Genomic DNA, 11,822 nt, shown 5'->3' with positions numbered 1-11,822 from the left:
TGTGCCAAGTGGAACTGCATGCCAACAATGAAAAAACACAATAGAAGTAAATTGACTGAAAGCCATAGAAGTATGATGAGGGATAGATAGATAGATTGAGAGAGAGAGAGTAACAACATTTCATAAAGGGTAAAAAGCTGGTGTTTGTCAAGTGTTCCCCAGAGATTGAAGTTCCCAGTGTCACGGGAAATGTCACTGATTGATGTGAATGCTTACTCAATCCTGCCAGTGACGGGTCTAAGCAGCAACCACTACTTCTTGCATTTATTATCTCCAATCACTCAAACTTCAACCAATTGCCCCTTTCTGTTCATCTAGATCTAGCATCACCATAGACAAAACAAGAAGATAGGATACTAATAAATTACGATTGGTTAGGTTCTTTTTATTATCTAATTTTGTCAACAAGATAAGTTTATAACTATTGCTGCTGAAAACGAGTTCCACAGTTGGTATCCACATGAAAAAATACTCCCCGTACATACTATAATGTCTATGATACTTTAATTATGGAGGTATTTTTTGTGGGAGTATGAGGGGGTTTATTGGTGTTTTCTCTGTTTTTTTTATGTTCAGACGACTATGATAGTTGAGTTTTATGGAGTTATACATATTATGGAGGAAGCTCAATAGATGTGACTTACTAATGAGTGGCTTGAAGTGATCCTGCCTTGGTTTGTTTGTGATGTGTTTATTGTCAGGACTAATGTTTTGTATATGTTTTGTAATTAATGGAATACTTGTCTCAATTACTGTGAGAAAATAAGGTTTAAGGTTACTCATATTTTCGTGAAGAAAATGCGTGTAGAGATAAGTTGGTTAATTTATGATTTATTCATAGAGAATGTTTTTATTGGTGTAATAGACTTCATCTAGTATGTTCTTAGAATTCTTTATGAATAAGTATAGTCTAACTATGTATCGTTTTTGTTAACATGAGTTTTGGTTTTGTTTCTCCTATTTTTGTATTTTTTTTCTTTTTAATAATTTTTTTTTTTCATGTGATGTCAAATGATTTTATTACTTGAGATATCAGTATAGTTGAGATGTCAAGTTATAGTGATGTCTAACATTAAAACTTTTATTTTTAAAAAAATAAATATAAAAATAATAAATAATAATAATATGAAAATTTGATAACCTCACAAGATAAATAGTACTTCCTGAAAAAATATTATTTATAAAATCATTTATTACTTTATAAATATCTGTTTATAAGTAAAGATTAATTGAATAGAAGGTTTTACTCCTAGGTATTATAACAATAATAATATATGTTGATCTCAGACAGTTTAATATTTTAAGCGTGTAGAATTAAGAAGCATTGAAGTTGCTGCAGGAACACGATAGATATGTGGTATGCAACACGTTTAGATAAAATATTGTAACTTCTTTCTTCATCTTTATCTTTGGGGAAAGACCTAAGTTTCTATGCTTTTCCATCACATTTCCACTTAGATCCTTCCCTTGCATTTAACATCAACTTTAAATAATATAATCATTCAACAACTTCCATTACATTTCACACACCATTTTATCACGTCAATAAACAATTTGTCTTCTTTAAGAAAATTGATGTCTATGATACCTTAATTATGGGAAAATCTAAAATATTTATATATTAGATTTATAAAATCGAAATATTGTTAAACCTTTGATATTACCATAGCTATGTGGTTCGTGGTCATTGGTTGAGTTCATCCATGTTAGTACTAAAGATTTATTGTGGAGTTTTTTTTTTTCAGGGTTAAAGGTGTATCGGTATGAACGAGACCGACACTTGATCACCCTGACTGATACCCACTTGACTATCTGAGACCTGGCCAAGGCGACTGATACCTAAGAGGTTTTGCCGAGATCACACAACCTTGGCCGAGTCAAGTGGAATCATCACGGCCGGCCGACCCATACTACTGTTAACGCTCAAACCAAGATCAATGAAATTAATCCATCATTAAAAATTAGGTAATGCAATCTTAAGCAAGATTCACTCTGATAAATGGGTCCAACAAGGTAGACTCATTAGAATAATATAAATAGCACGCATCCCAAAGAGAAAGATACGTCATTTATTACTGTTCACCTACCAGAATACCATCACCCGCTTTACTGACTTGAGCGTCGAAGTGCCTTCGCAAGTACCCCACCATCCGGTGTTCACCCGAGACTGAGTGTCGAAGGAGAAGCATAAGGACGAGAAGAACTCAGTTCATCATCCAACAACCTGACCGAAGGAAGGAGAAGAAGACTTCAATAATATTCCAGGTCTCATCTCCCTAGTAGGAACAAAAAGTTTGTTAAAGATAAATTTCTCAGATAAATATTAAAGGTTTGTTAAATATAAATTTTTCAGATAAATATTTTTAAGAATGGTTTTGGAAAAAAATACATAGGTTTTCATAATGTAATTTGTCTAATATTATAGTAATTTCACTTTAGATCATTCGAAAATGTATTTTATTCTTTTTTTATTTTTTTGAAAGAATTTGTCCAAACATATTTATAAAATCATTGATAGCTTATTCGGTAAGTAGTTTAAGCCAGCAATTCATAGTTATTTGGTAGCATCAAACTTGAAAAAAAAAGGGAGGAATTGTGTTTATTTTACTTGAGATTTGTACTAAATAATAATCATCACGTTCCCTCTGGTTTTGAAAATAACATTAATCTTCTTTATTATTTTAAATAATACTTAGATATTGTTGTTTTCTAATAGATATCCCTTATTTTTTAAATGACTTCAATTATACCTTTATATAATAAATTATTGGTTTTGTTTTCCTATTTAATAACTATATTTAACTTGAGTAATTATAAATCCATCATATTTACATATAACAATTTATTTATATATGCTTGAAAGTAATGATATGTTTATTGAGATGAAATTATATATATATATATATATATATATATATTTTTTTTTATTTTTTTTTTTGAATTGATGTATTTTATATTAGATTATTTAAAGTTGTGTGTTTAGAATAATATGTTGAGTTAATTTGTAGTTTGTAACATTAAACATATGAATTCATTATTTAAAAAAGTCATCTTATTTTATTGATGGTTAAATGACATATATTAAGATATTAGGTGGTGATAAAGAAAGAGTTATTTAAAGAAGAGTTATTGTACCATTGTCACATTTATAAATGGAACTTACATTCATTTATAGAATTAAATGAATTCAAAAATTTAAAATGAATGGGATGTTGGTAAATACTTTTAAATTCTATATATGTTATCTTTAATTCATACATTTAATTTAAATTTATAAGACTTTGAAATAGATAAGATGAAGCTTGAAGAATTTGTAATACACTCCATTGTAAATATTTTTTATATAATTTTACTTTAATTATGGAGAACTCATATTAATTAACTTACAACTAATCTTGATATATATATATATATACACGTATTTTTATTTATTTTTTATCAGCAATAATATATATACACGTATATATATATATATATATATATGTATAGTAAAATATATATTACTATGTTAGGGTTAGACTCTTAACAGCGACATAATAAATAGCATATATGTCTCTTATGGTTTTACTAGTATTTCTAGTGTATTAAAACTTTTGTTGATATAATATTTTTAAATAAAATAAAAAGTAGATATTATTTTATTTAAAATATAAGAAGATGAATGCCATGTATTAAAAATAAAATACAAATGGTTTTTAAATTAGAAAAATTGTGTGCTATTTGAAAGGGATAAATATAATTTTCCTAAAAAAATAAGTTTTTATTTATTTATTTTTGGTCGAACGATACAAAATAGAAGGGAAAAAAACAGGGCAAAGGAATAGAGCATTTAAACGGGCATTTAAAACGTTTCCAATTACATTTAATAAAATAGTTGTGAGTGGGAACATATCAAATCCATTGTTTTAATTTTTTGAGTAACTATTGAAGTCTTGTTGGTGATGTAGTAAACTTTGAAATTAATACAACTTTTGAAATTTTGACTTATTCATTTGAAAAAGATGGTTTTATAGAAAATTAAATACATTAGTCATCTATGAAACTCAGACACTTCTCTTAAATGGTGTGTTTAGTGTCGGTGTCGGATACGACACTCGCATGACACTTGTAAGACAAATATCTATGAAATGTCTAATTCAAAAAATATTTGTTGGATTTCTGAAAATTATAATACGGTTCTAACATAATTTTAAAATGAAAAAATACATTAATTTTCTAAAAACTCAAATTTAATATATAATTTTTTATTCTTATTGTAAAAATAAGAAACAAATCATTTTGAATCAGTCATAAAAAAAACATCTTTATACTCAAAAAAATAATCTGAAACATACTTGTACACATAAATATTTATTGTCAATTTATATAATTCATAATTATATAATATATAGATTTGTGTTACCGTGTTCTACATTTTATATATTATATTAGAGTTCGTGTCCTATCAGTCCTACATTTTAGATATTATATTCGTGTCCGTGTTGTATCTGTGTCAATATTTGTGTTAAGTTTACATCATTGAAAGAGTTTTCCACCACAAGAAAAATCACTTTTTTATTTTTTTTATATAAAATGCTTACTTTCACTCCTTTATGGTGTAGAAAAAATTCATCATTTTTTTTAATAAAAAAATTATTCAATTTAGAACAACTAATCTCACCTAACTCCAACAACAAAAAAGTCAATTCAACATTTGTCAAAAGCTAGACAAAGTTAATTGTTTGATTCAAGATTTTTGTTAAGTTCTTATTTGTTAAGAAAAAGTAAAGGTGTTGTTTCTTTCTTTTAGTTGGTATATTTTTTACTGTTATAATTTATAATTCTTATTTTAAAAAATTATAAAAATGTTGTATGTATTGATAATATATATAAATAAGTTTCATAGTCTAGTATGAAAGCGTATTTTTGAAAGAAAAAACTCCACTAAAAATGATACCTCAAATTGTTGAATAAAAATTGTCCATAAATATTTCCAATAAATAATATAATTATATGAAAAATATATCAAAATAGAAAATAAAAGTAAAATAACTACCCTCTAATATTCTGGTATTCATAATATTTTTCACCGAAATTTAAAAATAAGTAATAATATATGAAAGTCTAAAAAAATTATTAAAGTCTCTTTCAGCCCAATAATATAGCAACACTAATTCTATGAAGCAAACAAATAAAAAAATAAATAGAATAGCTGGCTTTCAACTAATAGTTTTGTTTTTAATGAAAAATAGTTTCTGAACGTTTGGTTAACTTCAACCTTTGTCTAATCCATTAACTACTTTTCTCAAATAAAACCACCATTATTAAATTTCATAAATAATTTTTAATTTTTAAAGACGCGTTCAATATGTTTAAAAGAGAAAGATTAAGTTAAATATGTAGTGAGTATTTTATTATTTAAAAAATTATGAAGATTACATATTTTATTTAAAATATTTTATCTTTCTAAAATATAAAATATTTGACTTGTCTTATAAAAGTTATGAGGTTGTTTTTTTTTATTTTTTATAAAAAAATTTCATGTTAGGCATCACTATGTTACTTGACATCTCATCTATGCTGACACCTCAAGTAACAACAATCATTGGTCATCACATGAAAAATAATATTATTAAAAAAATAAAAAATAAAAAAACAAAAATATGGGAAACTATACCAAAACTCATATGTTAACAAAAACGATACATGGGTAGACTATACCTATGAATAAAGAATTCTAAGAACAGACTAGATGGAAACCTATTATACCAATGAACAAATTATTTATGAATAAATCCTAAATTAGCCAACTTATCAGCACACGCATTCCCTTCACGAAAAATATGAGTAACCCTAAACCTGATTTTTCCACAGTCATTAAGACAAGTGATTACGAAGCATCCAAGGAACATTTATCCTAGCAATAAACGCAGAACAAACCAAGACAGAGTCACATTTCAACCAAACAATAGTTATGAGGTTGTTTTTACTCATACTTAGAAAAACAAAAAAATTATAAATTAATTAATATTTAAACTAATTCTAACATTTTATATATTTTTATTTTGAAACTTTCACTGCCCTAACATATTTGCTTAAGAAGATGAAGATAATTTGAAATTTGAATAAATTAATGCAATTGTGGGGCATATTTTCATTATTTAGCTGTGTAGTGAATATCCTCTTATTTATATATATAATAAGACACACACATAATACTATATTATTTAGGAGACACAGCAGAAACAATAAAATAAGATACCATTATCTTTCTTCACATGTTCATTGTCACATAACAACACCATGTCAATGCATTCTGTCAACCAAATCAAACCATCATACAATAATTCATCACATTCTTATAAACTAACCTTAAAATAAGTCAATATTACTATAAATATTTAGATGAATACAAATTTTGATTATTTTTAATTAAAAATTTCTATTAACTTAGTGATGCAATTTGATATTGTTGTTAATATAAAATGATAATTAATTTTTATTGTTTTTATTAAAAATTAAAGGTTGTCATATTTTAAATAACTTTCACATCATCTATCATAGTCATCATTAATGTAGAGAACAATTATAATAATTTATTATTAACACATTTTCATTTTCAGTTAAATTAATAAAATCATTTATATTTACATTAACCATTTGTATTTACATTAATCACTATTTTCAGTTAAATGAATACAAATAATTTATATTTATATTAATCAATAGTATATTTTTTATTAATTACAAAATTTTACATTTTTTAACGATGAAATGTTAAGATAACATTTCTTATTCAGTTAATTACATAAACTCAATTAAAAAATATAAAAAATTATGATTAAATAAAGCAATAAAAATAAATTAAAAGCATTTAAATATATAATGTACTTTTTCATACTATTGATGGATGATTGTTGTTATTTGAGGTGATAACGAAATGTCAAATTACAAAGTAATGCTTAAAATCAATTTTTTTTTATAAAAAAATATATATAATTTACTTACAATTTAATTAAATTTATATGCAACTTAGAAAAATCTCTTACGATAACTAATATTCAAAATTGAATATATATATATATATATATATTTATTGCTGTCACCAATTTGCATTATTAATCAGAAAAACATCGAATCAAACAGCTGTTGGGATCCTTGCATATACTATACATTTATTTTAAAGACATAGAATATATTTAATATTGAAAACTATTGTTGAATATATAGCAGTAGACTTTGCTTTTTTATTCATATTTGTATTTTATCTGATTTTATCTTATAATAGTATGATTTGTTTGAAACTTGCTATTATCAGATTAAAGTTATAAAATTTGATTTTATTTGATTGATGCTTCATTATTAAAAAAATAAGCTTATGCGTGCTTCACGTTTTCAATGTCAGACTCACTCTGGTCATGCTTGAAACTTATATTGGGACCCTCATGCATAATGCTGCCACTTGCAAATTACTACATAAAATATTTTAAATAGTGTTGAAATTTAAGATTATAATTATAAAATATTTTAAATACTGTTGTAATTTAAGATTATAGTTAGTGTGAAAAAATGAAGTTTAGGTTACGAAAAGGGAAATGCGTGCGTTGATAAATTGATTAATTTAGAATTTATTCATAGAAAATCCTTTTATTTATATAATAGGTTTTCATCTGACTATTTATAATCTAACTATGTATCGTTTTTGTCAACATATGAATTTTGATATAGTCTCTCCATATTTTTGTATTTTTTTTCTTTTGTTTTAATAATACTTTTTTTTCATGTGATGACAAATGATTGTTATTACTTGAGGTGTCAGCCTAACTGAGATGTCAAGTAGCGTAGTGATGCCTAACATGAAAATTGTTTATAAAAAAATAAAGATGATTATTGTTATTTGAGATGTCAGCCTAACTGAGATGTCAAGTAGCATAATAATGCCTAATATAAAAAAAACCTAATTTTTTTATTTTTTATTTTTATTACATTATTGGTCTACTAGGTATCCACTTAAATCTTGTAAAAAAAAAGGTAAGTGTTAGGATAAAAAAAATGCTTGCAATAGAAGAAATAAAATAATTTAGAATTTAGAAAAGTAAATAAATCAAACATGTTTACATAAGATGTTTTTAATATATGAGTCAAACTTATATAATATTAAATCACGTAACATGCTCTACTTAATTAAGATTTCATTTGGTGTGATTTATAAATTGTACCACAAACTTTTTATATACAAAAAGTACCATAAATCTTATTTCTATAATTACGATGGGTTAATCAATTCAAAACTATAAAATATACTTATCATGATTATTCAGCAAAAAGTACTAAAGACACATAATTAACTATTATAAAATAGGATTATGGTCTTCAAGTTGTATTAGAGAAGTCGAGAAATTATGAATAATATTTTAAAATATCAAAGAAACTAATATTACCTTCTTCAAATGATTATCATTTTTTATGGGATGATCTTCTACTTTCTACTACTTTCACAATGGTAAATTTGAATTTAAAAAAAAATAAACAAAAAATAATAATATTTTTTATAAAATAATTTTAAAGTAGTTAAGGTGTTATATTTATAAGTTTTTTTAACTTAATTAACAAAATAAATTCTTCCTATTAAAATTACTTCTACTTTGAAACCTAATTTACTCAATTCTTACCTTGTTTTAATGTTTTTAACTATGTAATCTTGTGCATATTTTTTTGGAATTTTCTAATTTCAAATGTTTGAATGATAGTACAGTGGTATTTCTTTGTTAGATGCTGATTTAATACCAATAATAAATGACAGAAGTTTTTCTGGTGAGCATAAATATCATAATATTATGTCATTAGTTAGCGAATTAAAAATATTCAATTTGTAAAAAAATGTGAAGAGACTTTTTATTAGAAGACTTCAAAACACTTTCTCTCGAAATCATGTTAAGTACTGACACAGACATTGATACGACATGGACACGAATAAATAAATACGTAAAAATTTTAAAATGTAAGATACGGGGACACATATCTATATATTATATAATTATGAACTATATAAATTGACAATAAAGATTTATGTGCACAAGTATGTTCCAAATTATTTTTTGGAGTAGAAATATGTTTTTCATAACAGATTCACAAGGATTTGTTTCTTATTTTTATAATCATAATAACAATTTATACAATAAAATTTGAATTTTGAGAAAATTAATGTATTTTTCTCTTTTAAAATTGTGTTAGAACCGTACTAGAATTGTAAAAAATCTAACAAATACTTTTTGAATTTGACACTTCACGGATACGTGTCCTACAAGTGTCATACGAGTGTCGGTATCAAACACCGACACATCATTTAAGAGGAGTGTCCGAGCTTCATAGGGTAAGCCTCTCTTTTTTCTCTTTCTTTGTATATTGATTTTTCTAAAACTATTTATTCATTTTAATATACTATATTTTTTTTTAATTTGAAATACCTGTTAACAAAAATTAAATATTATAAAACATTTATATTATGAATGGAAGATTTCACACTAACTAAAGATAATGATTTCTTAGTATATAATTATTTGATACTTCACTTTATGAATCAGGTTTGTAAAGTAAAGTTGAGTTAGACTTATAATTTATTTATTAATATGATATCAGAGTCATTTACAATTTATCTAACGAGAGTTTATTAGATCATATGTTTTTTGTTGCTATCAAACCATCCATAAATATGATCTCATGTACTGTTGAAGATCCCACATCGACTAGAGATTAAAGCCTTTCATTGTATATAAGTGGGTGCAAATCTCAACCCTATGAGCCAGTTTTATGGGATTGAGTTAGACTTAAAGTCTACTTTGTAACATGTATAAGTCGTGCAAGTTTTTTTTTTTAGACCTAACATCAACTATAAATAATGAGATTTTATAGTATATAAGTAATGACAACATCATTTACGAATCTAAATCTAATGTTGTAAGGTTGAATTAAACTTAAAATTCAATTTTCAATAATAATTTTTAATTCTAATATAATATTATATGCGGAAACATATTTACTTATTATAGATATTAATTATAAAAATATATTCATAACTCAAATTAAATGTTATTTTTGCAGTGTGAAAAAGTAGTAAAGGAATACTGAAAAATATTTGAGGCTATATTATCTCCCAATCTACTCCACCAACCTTCTTTGAATAATATTCACAGATTTGAAAACCTATAATTATTTGGAACAGTTGTTACATTAAAGACATAGGAAACCGTGGTCGGTGTTGTTGTTACCCTTTATGTATTATTTTTTAAAAATTAAGTAAAATTAAAAACATAATGATAAAATGTGTGAAAATTAAAAAAATAAAAATAAATAGAAAAATTCAATAATAAAAATTATAAAGTTGTAGTAATTGAATGGTAACATATATATTAAATTAAAAAGTTATTTGAAAAAATAATCTGATATATATGAGTTTTTTTGTGGTTTGATTTTATTTAAGGTCACATCCATGGCTGCTTCATTTCTTTTATTTATATTTAGTGTTTGTCAGTGACTGCAGATAGGGATGGTGATTAAAAATCACCTATAGACACACCAAAATTGAAAGCTCCAAGAATACAAATTAAAAATATATAAAAAAAATGAAATAAAACTTTGACCAACAAATTTTGTCAAAATTATCTTAAAAAAGAAAAGTGAATTATTCCATAATAAAACTATGTTATGTACAAATAGAAAAGTCTGAATATCATGAAAAAGATTGGTCTCTGTTTGAATATATTGAAAGAAGAAAAAAGTTAGATAAAATATTGTAATAAGGATTGAGAATAAAAATATTAAATAAATCTGTATATTAAAATACAAAATTCTCTACTGTTTAAAACATTAAAGTATTTATTATAAAATATTAATATGTTATTATGTTTTCCAAATTATTAATTTGTTTTAGAAGAGCGTTTGACGAAACTCTTCTGTAATTATTTAAAATAATACAAATATTAAAGTATAGTCATATCCTTTAACTTTAATGGAGTTATACTTAACTTTTTTTATAATAAATGTGTATTTTTATTTTATTTTAAATTTTTGTAGTCTTTATTTAAAGTCTGTTCATTTCTAATCTTTGAAACTTACATAAATATGCTTTTTTTAGTTCTTAAAGAAATTTATATTAAATGAATTTATTAATACTTATTTTTTATAATAATGACATAGAGTATATACATCTATATTTTTTTATAATAAATGATAGATTTTACAATATATAGTGTTTCACATCAAATCTAGTAAAAATAATTTCAAGTCACTTTTCTGATCTCAAGTATTATTTTTTTTACGATTTTATTTTTAAAATAAGAATGGATTAAAGAAGTATATAGACTATTATTAAAGAAAATATATAAATTATTTTTTATCTCAACTCTGGGATATGTAAGATTATATTGAAAGTATGAAAAAAATTAAAAAAAACATCTTTAAATATACAAGAAAAGTTGGTAAAAAAACACTATTATTATTAATAAATTTTCCAAATAGTTTTAATAGTGCTGTTGAAAACAATTAGAACATTACGCTAGACATCTAATTTGTAGAATTTAGAAATATTTAAAATTATTATTAATAAAAAATCATGGAGAAGTGAAAAATATATAGATAGTCAAACCCATATTTTAATGATTCATTTCGTGTTTTATTTTATTATATTATGTTATAAAGTATACTTTTAGCTAGAATTTGAAATAAACTTGTTCTTTATCTTTTAAATTTCAAATTAACTTTTTGTAGTTTCTATAATTTAAAAAGAATTGAATCTTTCTGTTCATATATCATTACACTCTTTTGCTAACAAATATTTTTATAAA

Source organism: Phaseolus vulgaris, chromosome 8 (assembly GCF_051622355.1).
Source record: "Phaseolus vulgaris cultivar YP4 chromosome 8, ASM5162235v1, whole genome shotgun sequence".
Taxonomy (NCBI): Eukaryota; Viridiplantae; Streptophyta; class Magnoliopsida; order Fabales; family Fabaceae; genus Phaseolus; species Phaseolus vulgaris.
Note: the sequence above shows the minus strand (reverse complement) of the source record.